This window comes from Anomaloglossus baeobatrachus, chromosome 5, assembly GCF_048569485.1.
Source record: "Anomaloglossus baeobatrachus isolate aAnoBae1 chromosome 5, aAnoBae1.hap1, whole genome shotgun sequence".
NCBI classification, from domain to species: Eukaryota; Metazoa; Chordata; class Amphibia; order Anura; family Aromobatidae; genus Anomaloglossus; species Anomaloglossus baeobatrachus.
In genome coordinates this window covers 500,141,199-500,163,878 of record NC_134357.1, presented here as the reverse complement: position 1 = coordinate 500,163,878, position 22,680 = coordinate 500,141,199, and the positions used below count along the sequence as shown (strand labels likewise).

Genomic DNA, 22,680 nt, shown 5'->3' with positions numbered 1-22,680 from the left:
CACTTATGAAGCACTTGTAGAAGTACACAGACCAAGGTACACAGACCTAATGGCCTAAATTTATACCAGTCTCATTACACAAGATGAACAGCAGGTGAGCAAGAGAAAAGGAAGCAGATCAAAGAGTTACACCATGTATGGAAACAACTCACAGGAGAGAAGACAACACATAACTAATTACACAGCAGAGATAGGTCAGTTTAACATACCAATATCAGAAACAGCTTTAAGTGTGAAGACAGAGCATGAGAATAGATTAGGATCTGTGCAGGAAATTCAGAGGGTCAATTCAAATGAACAGTGTTCATACCTGTGAATGAGACAGATGGATTGTCAATATCATAGATGAATGATGACCATGGAGAAGTCACTCCACAGAATTACATCTCTGCTTTCTGGTATATTTCTGAGCACTTATGAAGCACTTGTAGAAGTACACAGACCAAGGTACACAGACCTAATGGCCTAAATTTATACCAGTCTCATTACACAAGATGAACAGCAGGTGAGCAAGAGAAAAGGAAGCAGATCAAAGAGTTACACCATGTATGGAAACAACTCACAGGAGAGAAGACAACACATAACTAATTACACAGCAGAGATAGGTCAGTTTAACATACCAATATCAGAAACAGCTTTAAGTGTGAAGACAGAGCATGAGAATAGATTAGGATCTGTGCAGGAAATTCAGAGGGTCAATTCAAATGAACAGTGTTCATACCTGTGAATGAGACAGATGGATTGTCAATATCATAGATGAATGATGACCATGGAGAAGTCACTCCACAGAATTACATCTCTGCTTTCTGGTATATTTCTGAGCACTTATGAAGCACTTGTAGAAGTACACAGACCAAGGTACACAGACCTAATGGCCTAAATTTATACCAGTCTCATTACACAAGATGAACAGCAGGTGAGCAAGAGAAAAGGAAGCAGATCAAAGAGTTACACCATGTATGGAAACAACTCACAGGAGAGAAGACAACACATAACTAATTACACAGCAGAGATAGGTCAGTTTAACATACCAATATCAGAAACAGCTTTAAGTGTGAAGACAGAGCATGAGAATAGATTAGGATCTGTGCAGGAAATTCAGAGGGTCAATTCAAATGAACAGTGTTCATACCTGTGAATGAGACAGATGGATTGTCAATATCATAGATGAATGATGACCATGGAGAAGTCACTCCACAGAATTACATCTCTGCTTTCTGGTATATTTCTGAGCACTTATGAAGCACTTGTAGAAGTACACAGACCAAGGTACACAGACCTAATGGCCTAAATTTATACCAGTCTCATTACACAAGATGAACAGCAGGTGAGCAAGAGAAAAGGAAGCAGATCAAAGAGTTACACCATGTATGGAAACAACTCACAGGAGAGAAGACAACACATAACTAATTACACAGCAGAGATAGGTCAGTTTAACATACCAATATCAGAAACAGCTTTAAGTGTGAAGACAGAGCATGAGAATAGATTAGGATCTGTGCAGGAAATTCAGAGGGTCAATTCAAATGAACAGTGTTCATACCTGTGAATGAGACAGATGGATTGTCAATATCATAGATGAATGATGACCATGGAGAAGTCACTCCACAGAATTACATCTCTGCTTTCTGGTATATTTCTGAGCACTTATGAAGCACTTGTAGAAGTACACAGACCAAGGTACACAGACCTAATGGCCTAAATTTATACCAGTCTCATTACACAAGATGAACAGCAGGTGAGCAAGAGAAAAGGAAGCAGATCAAAGAGTTACACCATGTATGGAAACAACTCACAGGAGAGAAGACAACACATAACTAATTACACAGCAGAGATAGGTCAGTTTAACATACCAATATCAGAAACAGCTTTAAGTGTGAAGACAGAGCATGAGAATAGATTAGGATCTGTGCAGGAAATTCAGAGGGTCAATTCAAATGAACAGTGTTCATACCTGTGAATGAGACAGATGGATTGTCAATATCATAGATGAATGATGACCATGGAGAAGTCACTCCACAGAATTACATCTCTGCTTTCTGGTATATTTCTGAGCACTTATGAAGCACTTGTAGAAGTACACAGACCAAGGTACACAGACCTAATGGCCTAAATTTATACCAGTCTCATTACACAAGATGAACAGCAGGTGAGCAAGAGAAAAGGAAGCAGATCAAAGAGTTACACCATGTATGGAAACAACTCACAGGAGAGAAGACAACACATAACTAATTACACAGCAGAGATAGGTCAGTTTAACATACCAATATCAGAAACAGCTTTAAGTGTGAAGACAGAGCATGAGAATAGATTAGGATCTGTGCAGGAAATTCAGAGGGTCAATTCAAATGAACAGTGTTCATACCTGTGAATGAGACAGATGGATTGTCAATATCATAGATGAATGATGACCATGGAGAAGTCACTCCACAGAATTACATCTCTGCTTTCTGGTATATTTCTGAGCACTTATGAAGCACTTGTAGAAGTACACAGACCAAGGTACACAGACCTAATGGCCTAAATTTATACCAGTCTCATTACACAAGATGAACAGCAGGTGAGCAAGAGAAAAGGAAGCAGATCAAAGAGTTACACCATGTATGGAAACAACTCACAGGAGAGAAGACAACACATAACTAATTACACAGCAGAGATAGGTCAGTTTAACATACCAATATCAGAAACAGCTTTAAGTGTGAAGACAGAGCATGAGAATAGATTAGGATCTGTGCAGGAAATTCAGAGGGTCAATTCAAATGAACAGTGTTCATACCTGTGAATGAGACAGATGGATTGTCAATATCATAGATGAATGATGACCATGGAGAAGTCACTCCACAGAATTACATCTCTGCTTTCTGGTATATTTCTGAGCACTTATGAAGCACTTGTAGAAGTACACAGACCAAGGTACACAGACCTAATGGCCTAAATTTATACCAGTCTCATTACACAAGATGAACAGCAGGTGAGCAAGAGAAAAGGAAGCAGATCAAAGAGTTACACCATGTATGGAAACAACTCACAGGAGAGAAGACAACACATAACTAATTACACAGCAGAGATAGGTCAGTTTAACATACCAATATCAGAAACAGCTTTAAGTGTGAAGACAGAGCATGAGAATAGATTAGGATCTGTGCAGGAAATTCAGAGGGTCAATTCAAATGAACAGTGTTCATACCTGTGAATGAGACAGATGGATTGTCAATATCATAGATGAATGATGACCATGGAGAAGTCACTCCACAGAATTACATCTCTGCTTTCTGGTATATTTCTGAGCACTTATGAAGCACTTGTAGAAGTACACAGACCAAGGTACACAGACCTAATGGCCTAAATTTATACCAGTCTCATTACACAAGATGAACAGCAGGTGAGCAAGAGAAAAGGAAGCAGATCAAAGAGTTACACCATGTATGGAAACAACTCACAGGAGAGAAGACAACACATAACTAATTACACAGCAGAGATAGGTCAGTTTAACATACCAATATCAGAAACAGCTTTAAGTGTGAAGACAGAGCATGAGAATAGATTAGGATCTGTGCAGGAAATTCAGAGGGTCAATTCAAATGAACAGTGTTCATACCTGTGAATGAGACAGATGGATTGTCAATATCATAGATGAATGATGACCATGGAGAAGTCACTCCACAGAATTACATCTCTGCTTTCTGGTATATTTCTGAGCACTTATGAAGCACTTGTAGAAGTACACAGACCAAGGTACACAGACCTAATGGCCTAAATTTATACCAGTCTCATTACACAAGATGAACAGCAGGTGAGCAAGAGAAAAGGAAGCAGATCAAAGAGTTACACCATGTATGGAAACAACTCACAGGAGAGAAGACAACACATAACTAATTACACAGCAGAGATAGGTCAGTTTAACATACCAATATCAGAAACAGCTTTAAGTGTGAAGACAGAGCATGAGAATAGATTAGGATCTGTGCAGGAAATTCAGAGGGTCAATTCAAATGAACAGTGTTCATACCTGTGAATGAGACAGATGGATTGTCAATATCATAGATGAATGATGACCATGGAGAAGTCACTCCACAGAATTACATCTCTGCTTTCTGGTATATTTCTGAGCACTTATGAAGCACTTGTAGAAGTACACAGACCAAGGTACACAGACCTAATGGCCTAAATTTATACCAGTCTCATTACACAAGATGAACAGCAGGTGAGCAAGAGAAAAGGAAGCAGATCAAAGAGTTACACCATGTATGGAAACAACTCACAGGAGAGAAGACAACACATAACTAATTACACAGCAGAGATAGGTCAGTTTAACATACCAATATCAGAAACAGCTTTAAGTGTGAAGACAGAGCATGAGAATAGATTAGGATCTGTGCAGGAAATTCAGAGGGTCAATTCAAATGAACAGTGTTCATACCTGTGAATGAGACAGATGGATTGTCAATATCATAGATGAATGATGACCATGGAGAAGTCACTCCACAGAATTACATCTCTGCTTTCTGGTATATTTCTGAGCACTTATGAAGCACTTGTAGAAGTACATGGTATGTGACACTAAGTGATCCCTTGGGTATGGACGTGCGTTCCTGAGTTGCTGATTGTGTTTTTTGCACAGGCGAAATAGTAAGTGACCAAGGTGCTGTGGATTTCCTTTTTTTTTTTTTTCACATGTATCGGTGATACTGTCTGCAGGGCTGTGTATCTAATCCTCTCCTGTGTGATACAGCTCACTGTCTGCTGAGCTGTATCTAATCCTCTCCTGTGTGATACTGTCTGCTGAGCTGTGTATCTAATCCTCTCCTGTGTGATACTGTCTGCTGACCTGTATCTAATCCTCTCCTGTGTAATACTGTCTGCAGAGCTGTGTATCCAATCCTATCCTGTGTGATACTCCTGCTGTCCTTGGTGACACTTTAGACATTTCTGGTCACCAACAAAATGGCTACGCACTGTGTCCCTACATTTCATTCTCTGTTATCCCTTGGAAACACCCAGGTTGGCAGGGGCAGGTGACATCACACACAGGAGAGCAGATTCTGCCCACTTTACTGCAGCTGTACTCCAGGTTATTTCTACAGTAGGATTTCAGCAGCTGCTCCCCCTAGTGTTTAACAGTGGAAAATATCAAACTTTTTATTTTTTTTTAGATTTTGCTCAACTAAAAACAAATAATATTTAAACAAAACATTAAAACTTTAATACTGTACATTTTTTCAGTTATTGAATTTTTTTTTTTTGGACGACACCTTCTGACTCATGTGCCAGGGTTGTCTGTTGATTGTGCGGGTTTTATTGTGTGTGAGGGGGGTAGCTGATTCGAGAGCTGCAGAGATGGTGGTGTTGTATAAAGTGGCTGCAGCATCTGCATCATATAAAAAACGTAATGTCTGTGAGAGGGAGAAGGGACTGAGAAAGTGCATGTAAGTCAAGGTGTTTGATATTTCTGCGAGGGTGTGAAAGTTTGTGGAGGGGGGGTTGCGTACTTGTAGAAAAGAGGGAAGAGAATGCGAGTAGGTTGTGGTCAGACAGGGGGAGAGGCGCGTTAGAGAGGTTAGATAGAGAAGAGAGGCGAGTAAAGATGAGGTCCAGTGTATGGCCATCTTTGTGAGTAGCTGCAGAAGACCATTGGGTGAGGCCAAAGAAGGAAGTGAGTGTTAGACGTTTGGAGACAGATGAGTGGGAAGTGTCAATGGGGATGTTGATAATACCCATGATAATGGTGGGGATGTCGGTGGAAAGGAAAGTAGCCAGGTGGTGAAATGATCAAAAAAGGCAGTGGCTGGTCCTGGAGGGCGGTAAATGACAGCCAGTTGAAGGTTGGAGGGGGAGTAGATGCGTACGGAGTGCACCTCAAAAGAGGGAAGAGTAACAGAGGGTGGCATTGGAACAGGTGTAAAGGAGCAATGGTCGGACAGGAACAAACCAACTCCTCCACCATGCTTGTTACTGGGGCGGGGTGTGTGAGAGAGTTAGAGACCGCCATAAGAAAGTGCAGCAGGAGAGGCTGTGTCAGAGGGGTGAGCCAGGTTTCTGTGATGCCGAGGAAGGAAAGTTTATTAGTGATGAAAAGATCATGAATGTAGGAAAGTTTGTTGCAGACGGAGCGAGCGTTCCACAGAACTCCTGTTAGTGGGACTGGGGGAGCGGGGGCCGGGTGGATGGGTATGAGGTTAGAGAGGTTGCGAAAATTTGTGATAGGTTGCGGATGAGGGTTTGAAGTGACAATAGGGATGTGGTGAGGAGGACCAGGATTAGGAGAGATATCCCCAGCAGTGAGGAGAAGCAGTGAGAGTGTTAGTAGGTGGGAGCAGGAGAGGCCATGAAGAGGTTGTGTGTATCTGGGGACACAGGGTGTTATGTGGAGGAAAATATCTGAGGAGAGGGTGAGATGGGTGGGGAGGATGGAGTGAGAGATGAATAGTTCATTACTGGGTTTAGGGATCAGAGGGTGCAGTAGAAAGTGAAGTATTATAGGGGTGAAAGTGAAGAGAAACATTAACATTGTTTACAGAGGCTATGTATCCAGCTACCTTCGGGTCCAATTCTGGCCTAATTCAATGCATCATACTTATCTTGGTGCAGACGAAAAGTCTTGTGCAGACTTTTAGTTGCCCAAATATATACATATACAAGTGCAATCAGCTGTGAAGGGGTGGGTTGCAGCAAGAAACTCTTGGGTCGGTTTCACACATCCGGCTTTTGCCGGTTTGACGGATGCGGTGCACGCCAGTACAGTGTATACAGTACACTGGCAGCGCAACAAGCACCGGTCACATGCTGTCTTGTGAGCGGAGCATGTGACCCGGAAGTTGCGGCGCTGCCACTGTACTCTATCATACTGTACTGGCGTGCGCCGCATCCGTCAAACCGGCGAAAAGCCGGATGTGTGAAACCAGCCTTGGTCACTTCATCAAAGAAACCAGATGCTGCATTACATAGGCAGAGTAAACAAAGGTCATAAAAGGAAGGTGAGGAACAGGGGGGAGGTCACAGTGAGATGCTGGAGCATACCAGGGAGATATTGAAGCAAAGAGAGAACAGGTCAGACATATTGGGAAAGTAGGGCGGATGATTTAACATACCTGTGGCCTCGCCATGTGTCCTAGGCCTTATCGCAGGAATAACGTGGCAATGGCCAGAGACTATGAGTAGAGATGAGCAAACCTGAAAAGTAAAGTTCAATGTTTTTACCAAACACAGATTTTACTAAAAAAATCAGAGTTTAAGTTTGGGTGCTTTACATATGCACTACTCGCTCGAGCATCAGTGCGCTCGGGTACGCTCAGTGTTCTAGGATATAGTGTGCACCCAAAAATCAATGGAAAAATCCAGACCACTCTCCCCCAGAAGTGATGTGTTTAGGGTTGGCTGCATGTGTGCGGAAACCTGAACTGCCTAATTAATGACTTCCATTGGGGTTCAGGACTTTATCTAAAGTCTGGATGAGTCCGCCGAAGCGAATTTCAACGGGTCCGCTCTGCTCTGTGAGTACAGAAGGCTTTTGATCACTTCTGTGTAGAATCCACTGAAAACTATTACCAATCTGGAGCTGAGAATCAGTCTTTAGTGCTCCAACACTTAGGCGGGCTTTACACGTTGCGACATCGGTAACGATATATCGTCGGGGTCACGTCGTTAGTGACGCACATCTGGCGCCGTTACCGACATCGCAGCGCGTAAACCCTAGGAGCGACGATCACCGATCGCAAAAACGTTAAAAATCGTTGATCGGTGACACGTCGCTCCTTTTCATAATATCGCTTCTGCCGGTACGATGTTGTTCCTCGTTCCTGCAGCACTACACATCGCTGTGGGTGAAGCCGCAGAAACGACAAACATCACCTTACCTGCGTCCCGCCAGCAATGCGAAAGGAGGAAGGTGGGCGGGATGTTATGTCCCGATCATCTCCACCCCTCCGCTTCTATTGGCCGGCCGCTTAGTGACGTCGCTGTGACGCTGAACGCACCTCCCCCTTGAAGGAGGGATTGTTCGGCGGTCACAGCGACGTTGCCGACCAGGTATGTGTGTGTGAAGCTGCCGTAGCGATAATGTTTGCTACGGCAGCAATCACCACATATCGCATGTGCGACGGGGGCGGGTGGTATCGCGCTCGACATCGCTAGCAATTCCTAGAGATGGATGTCACAGCGTGTAAAGCCCGCCTTAGAGCTAAAATAATCTCAACCATTGACTGCACTTGAATTAAAGGGAACCTGTCAGGTGTAATATGCACCCAGAACCACGAGCAGTTCTGGGTGCATATTTCTAATCCCTGACTATCTGTCCCTGTATACACTATCACAGATAAAGAGATGTTTAGAAAAAGTATTTCTAAAGATCCCATATGATATGCTAATGAGGCTAGCGACTAGTCACAAGAGTGTTACTTCCCTTGGCTAGTCAGCCCCCTTAGCATGTAAGAACGCCCCTGTGGGCATACTAACATGCTAATGATTGTACAGCATCAGAGAATGGTCATGCTTACTTCTCAGCTGCTGCTGATCCCGCACTTTCGGTCATGCGCAATACATGAGTTTGAAGTTGGAAGACATAAACCCGGCTTCATAGTGCGCATGACCCAACGTCCGGGATCATGCGCACTGAGTCGAAATCCAGGAGTTGGACGCGATGGCAGCGGAGAGTTGAGCGCGACCACCCTATGTCGCTGCGCATTCATTATTATGTTAGCACGCCTACAAGGGCGTACTAACATGTTAATGGGGCTGACTAGAATGGGAACTAACACCCTTGTGACTAGTCCCCTCGCTCATTAGCATATCATAAAGGATCTTTAGAAATACTTTTTATAAAGATCTCTTTATCTATGCTACTAGATACAGGGACGGTTAGGCAGGGATTAGCAATATGCACCCAGAACTGCTCGTGGTTCTGAGTGAATATTGCAGCTGACAGGTTCACTTTAAACTCTATAGTCTGGCACTCAATGCACAATATACACAGAGATGGGGAATCCTAATGATGATTGTGCACATCAAAAAGGAAGGTAGCATTTGGTACCTTTTAAAATAAATCTAATATATAAAGCTGAGTGTATGTATGTGTGTATGTCCGATGAAAGGAATCTGCACCGTCGCATTTACAATCACGAAATTTAGCACAGATACTCCATGTGACTCAGGGAATGTCATAGACTATGTTTGGATGGGAAAATGTAACCCCGCGCTTTACAGTTACTCTCCAAAAACCCTGCCTCCATTAAAGTCAATGGAGCTGCGAGCTATTAGGTTATTAATAGGAGCTGTGAGTGGTTGCTATAGAAACAAAATAAATTGTTAGTATAAGAAGCTTATGTGTGAGGTAATAAGATGTCGGTGGGGAGATGGATAGAGTGAGACAGAAAGAGACAGAGAGAGACAGAAACAGTCAAAGAGACAGACAGACAGAGGCAGTCAGACACAGACAGACAGACACAGGCAGACAGGGAAAGAGACAGAGACAGGGAAAGAGACAGAGACAGGGAAAGAGGCAGAGACAGGGAAAGAGGCAGAGACAGGGAAAGAGGCAGAGACAGGGAAAGAGGCAGAGACAGGGAAAGAGGCAGAGACAGGGAAAGAGGCAGAGACAGGGAAAGAGGCAGAGACAGGGAAAGAGGCAGAGACAGGGAAAGAGACAGAGACAGGGAAAGAGACAGAGACAGGGAAAGAGACAGAGACAGGGAAAGAAACAGAGACAGGGAAAGAGACAGAGACAGGGAAAGAGACAGAGACAGGGAAAGAGACAGATCTGGAATGAGACAGACGGGGAAAGAGACTGACAAATAGAGACAGACACAGATAGAGAGAGACAGAAACTCGAAGAGTGACAGTTACTATCCCGGCAACGCCCGAGTACTACAGCTAGTAAATAAATGAATTAAAAAAACTCTAATATTTTGAGGCAATGGAGTGCAATTAGATGATATCTCTACAGAGTTGAAGTTGAGCGGAAAAAAGGCACCTCATCCTGCACAGCAGAGTCCTGCACACACTGAGGAGCTGATCATGTGACCCCCTGACTCCTCCCCTCCATGTGACATCATCACAGGTCCTGTAAGCACAGCTGCATTTTGAACACGCCCCTATCACGTGACAGAAATTACGTTATACCTGGAAGGAGCCCATACAGTCTAGCATCTATCATCCAGTGTGCAGCTCTGCAGGAGGAGGTATGTGGAGACTCCCCATTACTGGGCGCAGGGGGCAATAACCTCTTCAAAACCGGTCAACACATTAGCATTTATATTTTTCATGGGCGCCATTCTAGGATACATATAACTTATTAACCTTCTACATTCCAAAAGACAGATTTCTTATCATTTCTGACTAACTGTATTTTTAGCTTTTTATATTCATGTCATTTTTAACCCCTTCCTAACATATACTGTACATGTATTCACGCTTGTATGCGCAGGCGGTCAATCAGTGAGCCAAGGAGTGAGTACGGCTGCGCTCATCAGCCCGATGACGGGAAGGGAGCGAGAGTAAAACGCCACTTACCTGCAAATTACCATTATACCTGCTGATAAATAGAAGTGTTAGCTCTTTAAATACTGCTGTCATTCTCCGAGCTCTGGCTGCGACGGCCGCTTGTGTCCGTGTTCTTATAGGAGTTTGGTATTTTTATTATAAACTGCAATACTGAAGATTCACGCTCAATTCCCCATAATTCTACAGCTCCCCCAATGCTGATGTTTACTAGAACTGAACATAGAACTAGAACATAGAACTGAAAAAGTTGATATATCGTCGTACTTACCACGGTCTAAATTCTACTCATTTTATCTCTCTCTCTCTCTCTGTATGTATGTATATGTATATGTATATATATATATATATATATATATATATATATATATACTAGACGGTGGCCTGATTCTAACGCATCGGGTATTCTAGAATTTACGTATTGTGTAGTTAATGTATGATTTTTGCTATATATATATATATATATATATATATATATATTGTTGTTGTGTGTAGTTGCCAAGTGTTTGTGTATGGCACTGTAAATGTTCTGGGTGTTGTCTGGGTGGGGGGTGTGAGAGCGGTGTTGTTTGTGTGTTGCGTTGTGCGTTGCATTGTTTGTGGAGCGCTGTGTGTCTGTAGCGTTGTGTGTGTGTGTGGTGCTGTGTGTGTTGCGCGGTGTGTGTGTGTGGGGTGTGTGTGTGTGTTTTGGGGGGAGGTATGTTTTGTGCAATGTGTGTGTTGCGCGGTATGTGCATATATTTGTGTGTGCCGCGGTGTTTGTGTGTTGTGTGTGTGCAGCATTGTCTGTGTGTGTGTGTGTGGGGGTGTCTGTGTAGGGCGGTGTTTGTGGTTCCCAGTGTGTGTGTGGTGTGTTGTGCGGTGCGTGTGTGGCGGTGTATGTGTTTTGGGGGGAGGTGTGCACCCCTCATCGTGGTCCACCCCCCATGCTGCACCCCCCATCGTGCTCCTTCCCCCATGCTGCGCATCCCCCATCGTGCTCCATCCCCCATGCTGCGCATCCCCCATCGTGCTCCATCCCCCATGCTGCGCACCCCCCATCGTGCTCCATCCCCCATGCTGCGCACCCCCATCGTGCTCCATCCCCCATGCTGCGCACCCCCCATCGTGTTTCATCCCCCCATTCTGGGCACCCCCCATCGTGCTCCATCCCTCATGCTGCACCCCCCATCGTGCTCCATCCCCCATGCTGCGCACCCCCCATCGTGTTTCATCCCCCCATTCTGGGCACCCCCCATCGTGGTCCACCCCCCATGCTGCACCCCCCATCGTGCTCCATCCCCCATGCTGCACTCCCCATCGTGCTCCATCCCCCATGCTGCGAACCCCTCAGAGAGGAGTATAATAGGAGGATTATAATAGGAGGAGTATAATGGGAGGAGTTGTCCTGGGGGGGAGATGTACAGGTGCCCAACGTGTGCGGGGGGCGTGGCCGAGCGGGCATAGTGTGAGGGGGCGTGGCCGAGTGGGCATAGTGTGAGGGGGCGTGGTCTAGCGGGCATAGTGTGAGGGGCGTGGCCTAGCGGGCATCGCGTGCTGGGGGCGTGGCCTAGAGGGCATCGCATGTGGGGGCGGGCCTGGCAAAACGGTTACTCCATGCGGGGGGCGGGGCCAGGCCGAGCCGAGCGGCCAATCCGTGCGGAGGGGCGGGGCAAGGCCGAGCCCAGCGGCCAATCCGACGGTTGTCACTGTAAGGACACAATGTCACTGTAACAACACAATTTTGGAGCAAGACAGACAGACAGAATAAGGCAATTATATGTATGTATATATATATATATATATATATATATATATAATGTATGATGCATGCGGGGTGTTGCATGCATGCCATCTTTCGCTAAGTGCCATCATTGCGAAGTGCCTAGCAGTTATTTCAATGGCAGTTAGTCAGGGCAGGAGGCAGGTAAACTACTCTTTGACACCGTCTGTTTTAACCATGACTAGTATTTATATCTCTATCATTCTATGTCCACTTTCACCACCCTGTCCCCCCTCCATCACCACTCATCCACATCAGTCCCTCTCTCCTCTCATCTCCTATGTACAGCTCCCAGGCTCTTTTCACCTATCTTAATAATCTCATTCAATCAAGCTCCAGGGACTTACACAAAAAGCCATGCCACAAGTCCAAAAATCATCTGATCCTTCTCCTACTCCTACTTCTATCAGGTGATATCTCTCCCAATCCCGGTCCACCCCATGCTAACTTTACCCCCTCCCCCACCTCCCATAGAAACCCTGATAATATTATGTATAATCTTTCTTTATTGAATAGAAAAGAAAAATAAGAGAAGCATAGAAAAAATATACAAACAAACAAGGTTATAAAGGGATCATTGCGTATGATACCACAGTTGGATAACATTCCCATAACATGTGTCCCCTGACGACTGAGAATCGTTCAAACACTGTAATAATAACAATATATTCCTCATGTCCACTGTTCCTCTCTTCATTGACAAGGACTCGATAACTAAACTTCCCGTATAACCTTGAGCCCCATCCTAGCTCTACTCCTTATATCTTAATCAGTAAGTTTGAAGGAAAATGAAGATAAACATGAAAATTTAAAGAAAATAATAAGAAAAACAACCTGAAGAGATGAACAAAGAAGAGAAATAAATAGTCAAGCATGAAATAGAAAAGAAAGCTGAAGAATCAGGGAAGGAAAAGGGGGAACCCTTTAAGGGTTAGGAGGGCGGTGAGGGGCCATACACAGGTCCTGCCCTAGCCCTTCTACTATCTCTCCTCCTACTGCACCTATTGAGCCTTCAAAATAACGTATGATAATCGTCTGAACTTTTAAATATTATCCATGGCGTCCAAATTTTCAGATATCTTTCAGTGTGTCCCTCTGCTTCTGCCATTAGTTCCTCCATATGATGTATGTGCTCAAATTCCTGTGCCCATTCCCGCAAAGACGGGGCCTCCTGCGTTCTCCAATGTCTTGGAATCACAGCTCTAGCTGCTGCCAGACAAAACCGCAGTATATCCCCCTTTTGAGCTTTAATTGAGCCGGGAAGCATTGACATCAAGGCTATTTGTGGGGTCTGTGGTGTTCCTTTCCCTGTTATTTTTGTGTATGTTTGAAAGATTGCCTCCCAGAATGACTTGACTTTAGCACAGTCCCACCATATATGTATCATTGTGCCTCTTGTTGTTCCACATCGCCAGCACATCTCGGAAACAGAAGGAAAGATTCTATGCAGCCTGACCGGATACTGATACCATCTTGTTAGGATCTTATAGTTTTTTTCTTTGGTGTACCCTGCAATCGACAATTTATGTGTAAATATGTAAGCTTTCTGTTTTTCTGAATCTGCAAATGTCGTTTCCATGTCTTCCTCCCACTTGATCATATATGATGGATCCGAGCCCGCAGAGGGATCTGCCTGTCCAATCAACTTATATATAAGTGACATCAAATGTGCGGGTATGGTACCCTGCATAAATAATTTTTCAAAGGGTAAGGCCAAGCCCTCTGATATTCCATCCTTTCCCTGTGTCTTAGAATTAACGAATGAATAGAGTTGTCCATATTCTATCCAGGATAATGTCTGGGGAGGTTCCATGGTTTGCATATCCTCGAAGGATCTTAATTTAGACCCCCTAAGGGTATGATAAATCCTACCATCATGTTGTGCTCTCCATCTCAGAAATCTGGACCGACCGACTCCCGGGGGGAATTCTGGGTTGGATATAATAGGAGCAAGGAGAAAAGGGCAACCCACCAATCCGCCGTTCTGTTTAACCTGGTCCCATGTCCTCAGCGTAGCCTTAATAAAAAGACTCGCCGCCCCCAGTCTCACCCCTTCCCTGGACCCAACCCATGGTAGATACTTTAGTGGAATTGATGAGCTTTCCTGTTCAAGTCTGACCCAATTCTTATTTTGATCATTAAAATGCCAGTCAAACATTCGAACCATCAGTGCCGCCCGATGATATCTGCGCACGTCTGGGAGTCCTGCGCCCCCCGCAGTGATATGCTTAGTAAGTGTGTGATATTTTAGTCTAGCCCTAGAGTGTCCCCATATAAATTGAGTTAGGGCAGACCTGAGTGTCCGAAAAAACCCGGAAAAAACCCGGAAGGTGGAAGAAGCGGGACTGCCTGGAATATATATAAAAACCGTGGAAGGATGTCCATTTTAAATGTGTTTATACGGCCAAACCAGGATAAGGGTTTTTTATGATATGACCTAAGCTCTTTGATTGTTCGTGTCAGTAGCGGTAAATAGTTCTTTGAATACAATAATTCCAGATCTGCAGGGACATTAATGCCTAAATATTTCAGTGTCTGGGATTGCCATTTAAATGGGAAGTTACTTTGAGCCAGTGAAACCTCTTGAGGCTGCAGCGTGATATTTAAGGCTTCAGTTTTTGAACAATTAACTTTGAAATTACTTAAGTCCCCAAATCTCTCAAACTCCGCTATCAGGGAGGGGAAAGATACATGTGGCTGAGACACGTATATCAACAAGTCGTCCGCATATAGCGCCGTCTTGTATGTTCTCCCCCCTACGTCTATACCGTGCACATTGGGATTTCTCCTGATTGCGTTGGCAAGATGTTCCATTGTAATTACATATAATAGCGGAGAAAGAGGGCACCCTTGCCTTGTTCCATTTCTGATTTGTATAGATTGTGATAAGAAGCCATTTGCCTTTATCCTTGCCGATGGACATGTATAAAGGGCCATTACTTTATTCAAAAATCCAGGACCTATCCCTATGTGTTCTAATGCTGCCCTCAAGAAGTCCCACTGTACTCGATCAAACGCTTTTTCTGCGTCTACTGATAGTATTCCCAGGGGCTGATTCGTGCTTTTAGCATGGGCTATAAGCAGTAAAGTTTTATTGACATTGTCCCGCGCCTCCCTACCCTGTATGAATCCTACTTGGTCTGTGTCGATGATGGAGGGGAGAAGGGGAGCCAGCCTGTTAGCCAAGATCTTGGAGAATAACTTTATATCTACATTGAGTAAAGATATTGGTCTATAATTAGACACTAACATGGGGTCTTTGCCAGGTTTCGGAAGGACCGTGACATGTGCCTCCAGTGACTGAGTCGCAAAGGGAGTCTCTGGTGAAATTGCATTAAATACCTTAGTCATAAATGGGGTAAGCAATTCCCGAAATGTTTTATAAAATGTAGGAGAAAATCCGTCTGGACCCGGACTCTTCCCATTTGGGGTATTCCTAATTGCTTCTCCCACTTCCTCCTCTGAGAACCTGTTTTCCAGTTGTTGCCCTTCCTCATTTTTCAGAGTTGGCACAGCTGTGTCCATCATATATTCCTTAATGCGCTCAGTCAAAGCCTGTGACGACATGTCAGAGAACCTCCCTTGGATGTTATACAGTTCCGAGTAGAAACCCCTCAATTCCTCCAAGACCTCCGCCGGGCTGCCCGCCTCCCCTCCTCCCCGTTTCCGCAAGCTAGGTATAAATGTTGTGAGATTACGGGGATGTAGAAGGTTGGATAGTGATCTACCGCATTTATTAGAATGCTGATAGAGAAAGCGCTTATAATGATTCCGATATCTGAGAAATCTTTGATTCAGCACTGTCCTAAGTTCCTCTCTGCATTTTGTGAGTTCTGCTAGGGTTACCCTCAACTGCCTATTTTTGTGTGCTGTTTCCAACTTATGGATCCTGTCCAGCAGTTCTTTAATGCGAATATTCCTTATTTTTTTGACACGCGCCCCGTGCTTTATCAGCACCCCTCTTATGACACACTTGAGTGCCTCCCACTGTATAGGCATTGGAGTGGAGTCCGTTTCGTGAGTGGACATGAAGACATCTACCGTCTCCCTGATGTCAGTCATACAAATTACATCTTTGAGTAAATTATTGTTGAGTCTCCATGTCCACTCCCGCTTCCTCCCATCCGGGGGAACAATTGCCAAAAAGACCGGGGCGTGATCAGACCAAACTATACTACCGATCGTGGGATTCGGTCTCCAGGCCAAAACACACTGACTCACCAGGAATAGATCTATGCGGCTGTACGAATCATGAGGGGTGGAATAAAAGGTGTAGTCCCTCCCCGTAGGATGCATACTGCGCCACACGTCGTTCAGGTGCATCTGATGTATGTCTCGCTTCAACGAGGTCAATCTTTTTATGGAAATGTTGCTCCTTCCGGCCGAAGTATCTACCAAGGGATTCAAAGACAGATTAAAATCTCCCCCCAAAATCATTATTCCCTCTGCGTACTCGGATAGAACTTTTAGGAAGGCCCTGCATGCCTGTGTCTGTCCCGTGTTAGGTGCATACCATCCCGCCACTGTATACACTGTTTCATATATCCGTAGTTTAACTATTATGTATCTACCTTCTGTATCCTGTTTCGTGCCTAGAATAGAGTGAGGCAAGTTTCTGTGTATGACAAGCGATACCCCCCTTGACCTGGATTCAGCATTGGCGCTGTGGAACCATGTTGCATAGTTGCGATCTCTCAAGTTTGGGATATGGCCCACTTTAAAATGTGTTTCTTGAAGGAGCACTATATGGACTTTCTGTTTGTGCATTTCAGCTAGTATTTGATTCCTTTTTTGTGGTGTATTAAAGCCCTTCGTGTTAAAAGATCCAAATTTTAGTTCCGCCATGTCTATTTTAGCTATTAAACCAACCAGGGCAGGACACGAGTGGATGGGAAAAACTCTCAGCGAAGGGTTAGATCAGGTGTGATTCTTGAAAGGTTTATAGCAAAAGATATAGAAAAGTCCAGAAAGAAAGAAAGGAAAAGTAAAGAGAAATAGAAGTACAGAAGAGTAATAGAAAAACCAGAAAGAGAACAAATAGGAAACCTATAATTTGCCCTCAAGTATAGGAAGGTGGTGATGGACTAAGGCACCAGAAACTATGTCCTGATGTCCCAGTCCACCTACTTCGTTGGGGGAGGCTGTATCTAACTATACCTTGTCCAGCACGGTATAGCACCCTCTCAAGTGCAGTAGACTTTCCAGGGAGAGTTGCCCCCCACCGGCGCGGATCTGCATCCTCTATCCATACATAAATTTGCCAACTATATTAACTGTGTTAGTCCATAAACGATTTGGGACCTGGTCGTACATGTATCACCATGTCCCTACTCCATAAACCTCTCTGTCTCCCCCATACCATATCATAAACAATCTTTTGATATTATTACGTTTTCATATCAGAACCCCTATTTTCAGTTTGACTTTAACTATAACTATAACAATGAATCATCTTCCAAACTTCCACCAAGATGTCCTGTTCCTGTGTTATCTTTAGGAAAACTCAAAGTTCTCTTTTTCCACTTAGTGAGATTCCGTATTCAGCCGATGTCCATAGGTGCCTCTCTCCGCCTTCTCTGGGGGACTTCTCTAGGTGGATCCACACCGGGGGCCCCCGGAGGCAGGAATGGCCAGTCCCGAATCGTCACTGATGGAATTTGGAGGGCTGCGGTGAACGCCGGTATGCCCCCTGGTGACTGAGGACATGCATCCTTCCCGCCCTCCGGACTCTCAGGCGGAATGGGAAGCCACAAGTGTACTGAATATTCCGTTGGCGTAATATGTCCAATAAGGGTCTCAAAGCCTTTCTCTTCTGTAGAGTCCATTTGGACAGGTCAGGCAGAATTAGAATCTTTTGTCCTTTAAAGGAGATACTCTCAAGTCTCCGTGCTTGGGCCATAATGTTATCTTTCAACTTATACTTGTGTACTTTGCATATGACGTCCCTGGGGAACTCTGGATCCATTGCTTTAGGGCCCAGTGCTCTATGAGCCCTGTCTAGTTCCAGTGGAGAGTCTATGGGTACATGCAGGATGTCATTGAAAATGTGGCATAAAGTCTCATCCAAGGCTGTATGTTCAACCGACTCAGGAATGCCGCGTACTCTAATATTATTACGCCGGAGAAACCCTGATAATATTATTAACATTCCCTGTACACCCTCACTTCCCTCTTTTAATTGTGCTCTCTGGAATCCACGGTCTGTATGTAACAAGCTTCCTTACATCCACAATCTCTTAATCTGCTAGCCCTGAGACCTGGATTCCGGATTCTGACACTGCTTCCCCTGCTGCCATCTCTCACGATGGTTTACACTTTTCCCATTCACCAAGACCTGGAAACAGACATGGTGGTGGAGTCGGTTTACTCCTGTCTCCACAATGCACTTTCCAGGTCATCCCCCCCAGCTCCATCACTCTCATTCCCATCCTTTGAGGTCCATACCATCAGGCTCTTCCATCCCCTTCCCCTCAGAGTAGCTGTCATATACCGTCCACCAGGCTCACCCACCCAGTTCCTTGACCACTTTTCAGCCTGGCTGCCGCACTTCATGTCCTCAGAGTTACCAACCCTCATCCTAGGAGACTTCAACATCCCCATGAACAGCCCCTCCTCCCCATCTGCATCCCAGCTTCTATCTCTCACCACCTCCCTTGGCCTCTCACAACTCTCATCCTCTGAGACACATGAAGATGGTAACACCCTTGACCTGGTCTTTATCCGCCTCTGCTCAATCTCTGACTTTGACAACTCACCTCTTCCCCTCTCTGACCACAACATCCTCTCCTTCAAACTCACAAACCCTTGCCCATCCCAGCACACTCCCACCAATCACACATTCAGAAACCTACAGACCATCGATTCTCAGACACTTTCAGACTCTTTACACGCATCACTGTCCCCTATCTCCTCACTTTCCTGTCCTGATATGGCTGTAAAGCACTACAATGACACACTCAGGACTACACTAGACCAAGTAGCGCCCCTCACCTTCAGAAATACCAAACACAGAGTAAAACAGCCTTGGCTCACATCCCAAACTCTATTTCTTCAGCGATGCTCCAGGAGTACCGAACGCCTATGGAGGAAAAACCGCACACCAGAAAACTTCATCCACTACAAGTTCATGTTAAGAACCTACAACTCTTCCCTTCACCTCGCCAAACAGACCTACTTCACCACCCTTTTTTCCTCACTTGCCAACAATCCAAAAAAGCTCTTTGACACCTTTCACTCCCTCCTCAGTCCCAAAGTACAGACCCCTGTCACAGCCCTTCATGCTGATGACCTGGCCTCGTATTTTACAGAGAAAATAGAAAACATCCACCAAGAGATCAGCTCCCAGCCACCAAGCGCTGTGAATCCCATCCATCCCAATATCCCATCCAGCTCACTTTCCACATTTGACCCAGTCACAGAGGAGGAAGTCTCCAGGCTCCTATCCTCTTCTCGTCCTACCACTTGCCCTACTGATCCCTTCCCCTCACCTCTACTCCAGTCCCTCTCTCCGGTTGTCACCACTCACCTAACTAAAATCTTCAATCTCTCTCTCTCTTCGGGTATCTTCCCCTGCTCCCTCAAACACTCTATCATTACTCCATTATGAAAAAAACCTTCTCTCGATCCGTCCTGCACAAGCAACTACAGACCAGTCTCCAATCTCCCCTTCATCTCCAAACTCTTGGAGCGCCTGGCCTACTCTCGCCTCACCCGCTACCTTTCCACCCACTCTCTTCTAGATCCTTTACAGTCTGGCTTCCGCCCTCTACACTCAACAGAAACTGCCCTTGTCAAAGTGACCAATGACCTATTGACAGCAAAACGTAACGGTGACCACTCTCTGCTCATTCTTCTTGACCTCTCGGCCGCCTTCGACACTGTTGACCACAGTCTCCTTCTCTCTATGCTCCATGCTATCGACCTAAAGGACACTGTGCTCTCCTGGTTCTCTTCCTATCTTTCTGGCCGTTCATTCAGTGTATCATTTGCTGGCTCCACATCTTCTCCTCTCCCTCTCACTGTTGGGGTCCCTCAAGGTTCAGTCCTTGGCCCTCTTCTTTTCTCCCTCTATACTGCCCCAATTGGACAGACCATCAGCAGATTTGGCTTTCAGTACCATCTTTATGCTGATGACACACAGCTATATACCTCCTCCCCTGATCTCACCCCCGCTGTACTACAGAACACAAGTGACTGCCTGACTGCAGTTTGCAATGTCATGTCTGCTCTCTATCTGAAACTTAACCTTTCCAAAACTGAACTTCTTCTTTTTCCTCCATCCTCCAACCTTCCTAAACCTGACATCACCCTCTCTGTGTGTGGCACAACGATAAGTCCTAGGCCGCAGGCACGCTGTCTGGGTGTTATACTTGACACTGATCTCTCCTTCACCTCCCACATACAATCTCTTGCCCGCTCCTACCGCTTGCACCTCAAGAACATCTCTAGAATCCGCCCCTTTCTCACTATGGAAACGACAAAAACCCTCACCGTGGCCCTGATCCACTCTCGCCTTGACTACTGTAACTCTCTATTAATTGGTCTCCCCCTAACTAGACTCTCTCCTCTACAGTCCATCCTTAATGCAGCAGCCAGGGTCACCTATCTGGCCAACCGCTACTCGGATGCCTCTGCTCTTTGCCAGTCATTGCACTGGCTGCCCATATATCACAAGATCCAATTCAAACTGCTTGTTCTCACCCACAAAGCTCTCCACAGTGCGGCACCCCCCTACATCTCCACCCTCCTCTCTGTCTATCACCCCACCCGTTCTCTACGCTCTTTCGACTAACATCCACACTAATTCGAACCTCCCACTCCCAGATCCAAGACTTCTTCCGAGCTGCACCAACCCTCTGGAACGCTCTACCCCAAGAAGTTAGGACAAATCACAACTTACTCAGCTTCAGACGCACCCTAAAGACGCATCTTTTTAGGGCGGCCTATCACACTCCCTAATCAGATTCGATTCACATAGTCCCTCTACAACTTCTCACAACATAACTCCACATCAAACTCCATGGCACCCAAAGGCATCTCAAGGCTCTGGCCCACTGGTCCAGGAAACCATTATCTATCCCCCATTTCTGTGAGATGGCTGGATTGTCATTGTAAATAAACACTTGAACCTTGCCTCTCCCCCCCCCATCTCATTGTAGATTGTAAGCTCTCACGAGCAGGGTTGTGTTTTTTCTTTTTTTTTCCCTCTAAATATTGTATTTCTATAACTGTTACTTGTTTGTATATGATCCTCCTGAATTGTAAAGCGCTGCGGAATATGTTGGCGCTATAGAAATAAAGATTATTATTATTATATGTATACAGTGCTTTTTTTGTAAAAAAAATATTTGCCGGTACTCATCTCAGAGGCGAGGAGCAGGGGGGTGGGGGTGCTGTCAGGCGCTGCGGGGGGTGCTGGTGCCAGTGGAGAAAATGGACGATCATGTGAGCACAAGTATGGGATTTGTACACTTCTGGCCACATTCTGGTTTGATGTGACCAGCCTCAGTCAATTCATTTTCATTGAGCATGTCTGTTCAGCACGTGACCACATCTATATAAATCGCATACTTGCAGCTTCATAACCTCCCATTCTCACCGCCAGCACCAGAGAATCCTGACAGTGTGCAGAGTGCACACTGAGAATTCAGAAGGCTGCAGAGTGACACATGGAGTGACTGCAGGCTCATCACAAATTTGGGCAACCCCTTTAATGCTCCTAACAACATAAATAAAAACATAGTAACCCTTAACTTGTCAGACGGCACAAGACTTTATTAAAGAGATTGTCCACTACTTTAACATTAATGACCTTTCCTTAGGATAGGTCACCAATGTCTGACTAGTCGGGGTCCGGCACCTGGCAACCCCGGCAATTCCCTACTCTACGTGTCGGTGGTGGCAGGTGGCCGGAAGTGCTCAGTTCTGGATCTGCTCCGTCTTCTGATAGTGGCAGCAGTCTCCTATTAAAATCAATGAGGTGGATGTGCGGTACCCAGCCGCGGACACCATCAGAGGATTGAGCAGATCCAGAAATAAACATTTCCGGACACCTGCACCATAATAAGCTGATCAGTTGGGGTCCCATTGCGCTCACATCAGAAGCAATGCGCAAGTGGGACCAAGGCCTAATGATAAGACATTGTCAGTATCAGAAATAAACATTTACATTCAGGTACCTTATAGATGATGATGTCTCTAGTCATTTCTTTCTATTCTTCATCTTGTCCTGACGCAATAATGACTTTTCACATTCACATCTCGTCTCTGCAGATTTCCATCTTCTCCAGTCTTCTGTAACACATCCCGACACGATGCCCCTAAAAGTAGCAGAATGATTATAATACTTCTACTTAAAAATATCTGCCCTACACTGTGCCCTAGAATAAATAATGGCCCCCCCACAGTATTCACTGCACAAAATATGA

At 45.1% G+C, this 22,680-nt stretch overlaps 1 protein-coding gene across 3 annotated transcripts in view; it reads left to right on the top strand.

The window, feature by feature from the left end:
* The window catches only part of LOC142311925 (uncharacterized), an 85,587-nt gene that overhangs the window by 31,903 nt on the left and 31,004 nt on the right, over window positions 1–22,680 (top strand). The window contains exon 1 of one of the 3 annotated variants that reach the window (XM_075350790.1): window positions 10,090–10,172. The exons of 1 other annotated variant lie outside the window; for it this stretch is intronic. The gene's annotated coding sequence lies outside the window, so the exon portion shown is untranslated. Of the gene's footprint in view, window positions 1–10,089; window positions 10,173–22,680 lie in introns of those variants that run through there. One more of the 3 variants, XM_075350788.1, reaches the window with a different exon arrangement.